Here is a 4,104-nt window from a genome sequence, read left to right on the forward strand (position 1 = left end):
TTTCTTCTCATTCTCTGGTAACTGGTTGCACAGTGGGGCTTCTTCAGCACAGACCACCTCCTCCTCTGATGATATCCCAACCCAGACGTTTCCACCCCTGGGGCAGCCGATTCCAAGTATATTGGACTCCCCTCCAAGTGAAAGCAAACTGCGGCCTGCACTCTGCTGCTAGAGGGATGGAGAAAAATGCATTAGCGATATCAATCGTGGCATACCACTTGGCTGCCTTCGATTCAAGTTCATACTGAAGTTCCAGCATGTCCGGCACTGCAGCACTCAGTGGTGGCGTGACTTCGTTCAGGCTTCGATAGTCCACTGTTAGTCTCCACTCACCATTAGACTTTCGCACTGGCCATATGGGACTATCAAAAGGTGAATGAGTCTTGCTGATCACTCCTTGGCTCTCCAATTGACGAATTAGCTTATGGATGGGAATCAGGGAGTCTCGGTTGGTGCGATATTGCCGCCGGTGCACAGTTGTGGTAGCGATTGGCACTTGCTGTTCTTTGACCCTCAGCAACCCTGCAACCCCACAACAGAGGGATCCTCTGAGAGACCAGGCAAGGTAGACAATTGTTTAATGTCCTCTGTCTCTAAGGAAGCTATGCCAAAAGCCCACCAGAACCCTTTTTGGTCCTTGAAATATCCTCTTCTAAGATAGTCTATGCCAAGGATACATGGAGCATCCGGGCCAGTCACAATGCGGTGCTTTTCCCACTCATTCCCAGTCAGACTCACTTCAGACTCCAATACAGTCAACTGCTGAGATCCCCCCGTCACTCCATAAATACAGATGGGCTCTGGTCCTTTATATCTCGATGGCATTATAGTACATTGTGCACCGGTGTCTACTAAAGCCTTATACTTCTGTGCGTCTGACGTGCCAGGCCATCGAATCCACACAGTCCAATAAACTCGATTGTCCCTTTCCTCCCCCTAAGCCAAAACATAGCACTCTACCATTTCTTACAGGACAATTATCTGTCCTAATTGATACCAGGACAGTTCCCTATTTTCTGTCCCTAGCTTCTCTCAGTTTTCCTTTTTAAAGGCCAGTGATGTTTTCAGCTCTTCATTTTATGATTTTAATGCAGCATATTCTACATCTGCAATTCTTTTAGGGGGAGGGGATTCTTTATTTTCCTTTTTCATGCAAGATAAGCAAGCCCCTGATACTGCACAAGCAATTTCTTTGCCTTTACATTTCCAGAATTTTTGCTCACTTCTACATTGTTCTATCCACTCTATCACTTTGTCCTCATGTTTCCAAAAAATTTGTGCCCATTCTATTCCTGCTTTGAATGGTGCACACCTATATTTTTGCATCAGTTTATCTGTGGCAATCCTGCTGACTACTCCAAATTTACTGTCGTGTTAAAGAGGACTGATTGGAGTCGAATATTTGTCTGTTTCAGAGCCCTGCTAAGGGCTTTCACTGAGACAGTTTCTCAGAGTTGATCTTATTAAATTAGGCAACAGACATAACAGATTCAGAATTGCCATTGATAAATACACTTACTGCAATAGTACTAATATATGATATATGGGCGGGGAGAAATTTAATGAAATATAACAAGGGCAAGTGTATAGTCCTGCATCTGGACAAGAACAACCCCAGACACCAGTACAGGTTGGGGACTGCCCTGCTGGAAAGCAGTGAAGGGGACCTGGAGGTCCTGGTGGACAGCCAGATGACCACGAGCCAGCACTGTGCCCTTGTGGCCAAGAAGGCTAATAGCATCCTGGGGTGTATCAGAAGGGGTGTGGTTAGTAGGTCGAGAGAAGTTCTCCTCCCCCTCTACTCTGCCCTAGTGAGACCACATCTAGAATATTACATCCAGTTCTGGGCCCCTCAGTTCAAGAGGGACAGGAAACTGCTTGAAACAATCCAGCTCCAGGATGGAGTCAGGCTATTCTTGGTTACACCCAATGACAAAACAAGGGGCAATGGGTGCAAGCTGGAACATTGGAGGTTCTGCTTAAATATGAGACAACTTTTTTATAGTGAGGGTGACAGAACACTGGAACAGGCTGCCCAGGGGGTTGTGGAGTCACCTTTCTTTCAAAACCTACCTGGACACATTCCTGTGTGACATGATTTAGGTGTTCCTGCTCTGGCAGGGGGATTGGACTAGATGATCTTTTAAGGTCCCTTCCAATCCCCAATATTCTGTGATTCTGTGAAATGCTATCTCAGGTGTTATAAATGAGGTCTCAACTCAATCTGAATTATGTAATATTTATAAAACAAATATTTCTAAAAGGTATAAAAGGCAAGTAAACAGCGCTGGGTGTGCAGGGAGTCTACACTCCACCAACATGCACACACGAACATCAAACATTTTAAATATACAGAACATTGCTTTACATACTAAACACAAGTATGCCTATACATACGTACAATCCGGAAAGGTAACGAACAATCCTTTAAGTTCCTTTTGAACAATATGTCTCGCTTTAAGTTGTCAAGCAACTCGGTCTTCAGGCCTTATGTATCCCGTTCTTCCGGGATCGAAGAAAAGCATATCCATCTCCTTTTCAAGGCCAATAGGCCTGGGTCAAAAGTCACGTCCAGGTCAGCAGGGGGCGTAACAGCAAAAGCCTTCGATGGCTGTAGCAGCAGAGGGGCCCATGGCGTTGCAGTCAGATCAGTAAAGGGGCCCACAGCTCCCTCACTATCTGGAAAACCACATGCTTCTGACTGTGGTCCCACATGGTTCTTTAAGGCCTCAGAGACTGCTCGCCAGGTGCCGAGCAATCCCACTGCAAACTTGGCATTTTTAGTTGCAGAGTCCCACACCTTGACCTCAGTTTGGTCCCATACTTCAGGATCATAAACTGTCCAATTGTTAATCACACAGAATCACAGAATTTCTAGGTTGGAAGAAACCTCAAGATCATCGAGTCCAACCTCTGACCTAATGCTAGCAGTCCCCACTAAACCATATCCCTAAGCTCTACATCTAAACGTCTTTTGAAGACTTCCAGGGGTGGTGACTCCACCACTTCCCTGGGCAGCCTGTTCCAATGCCTAACAAACCTTTCAGTAAAGAAGTTCTTCCTAACATCTAACCTAAAACTCCCCTAGTGCAACTTAAGCCCATTCCCCCTCGTCCTGTCACCAGGCACGTGGGAGAACAGACCAACCCCCACCTCGCTACAGCTTTTTTTTTTTTTTTTTTTTTTTTTTAAAAAAAAATACATCCCGGGTTTATTCCTCGCCCAGGGGTGGCTTTTCAATATGAAAAAAAAAAAAAGAAAAGCTTAAAAAGGGTTTAAAAAAAAAAAAAAAGAAAAGAAAAAAATGGGATGGATTCGGGGGGAAAAGGGACACGGAGGGGACAGGAGAGCCCTCAGCCAGGGACACGGCGGGGACGGGGCCGCCCTGGAAACCCCCTGCAGCCTGGGCAGTGGTTTTGGGGAAAGAAGGGGGCAAATTGGTTGCCCAGGGGGGGGCTGCAATAATTTAGTGGTGCCGTCACCCCCCCCCCGGTGAGGGGGGGATGCGGGGACAACGAGGGGGACACGGAGGGGCCGGTGGCTTGGCGGTGACGCAGGCCTTCGGGTGACGGTGCCAATGGCGATGATGATGCTGGTGAGGGATGAAGGTTTTGGAGGAACGAGGGGGCTCTGGGGGCCACCTGATGGCTGAAGATGAGGATGATGAGGCCGAAGGCTGCTCCAGAGAGGGCTCCAAAGCCAGGGGCTCCCTGTGGGCAACGATGAAGGCTGAAGGTCTCCGAGGATGACGACGACGACGGCGGCCGAGGGCTTGGCGGTGACAACGGTGAAGGAAGATAAGCTGTAAAGTTAATAAGGAGAATAAGCTGTAAGGTTACCAGGACAGTCTTTGTTCCTAAGGACGTATGATTCCCCATAATGCACAGCTGCTTACCAGCGAGAGGCAGTTGTGTGCATGGGTCCGCTTCTCTCAGCTCGAGCCCGTCCTGGTCTCCATTCTGCCAGCCTGTTCCTCTTCACTTCTTTTTCCTGCTTCTTTATTGATGTAACTTCATCATGCTGCCTTTTTTATCTTGAGGGCAGGCTCCCCTCTTATACCCTTCTCTCCACAGCAGTTCTTTTCAAAACAACTTTTCATTGGTC

The sequence above is a fragment of the Aythya fuligula genome, chromosome W, assembly GCF_009819795.1.
Source record: "Aythya fuligula isolate bAytFul2 chromosome W, bAytFul2.pri, whole genome shotgun sequence".
Classification (NCBI taxonomy): domain Eukaryota; kingdom Metazoa; phylum Chordata; class Aves; order Anseriformes; family Anatidae; genus Aythya; species Aythya fuligula.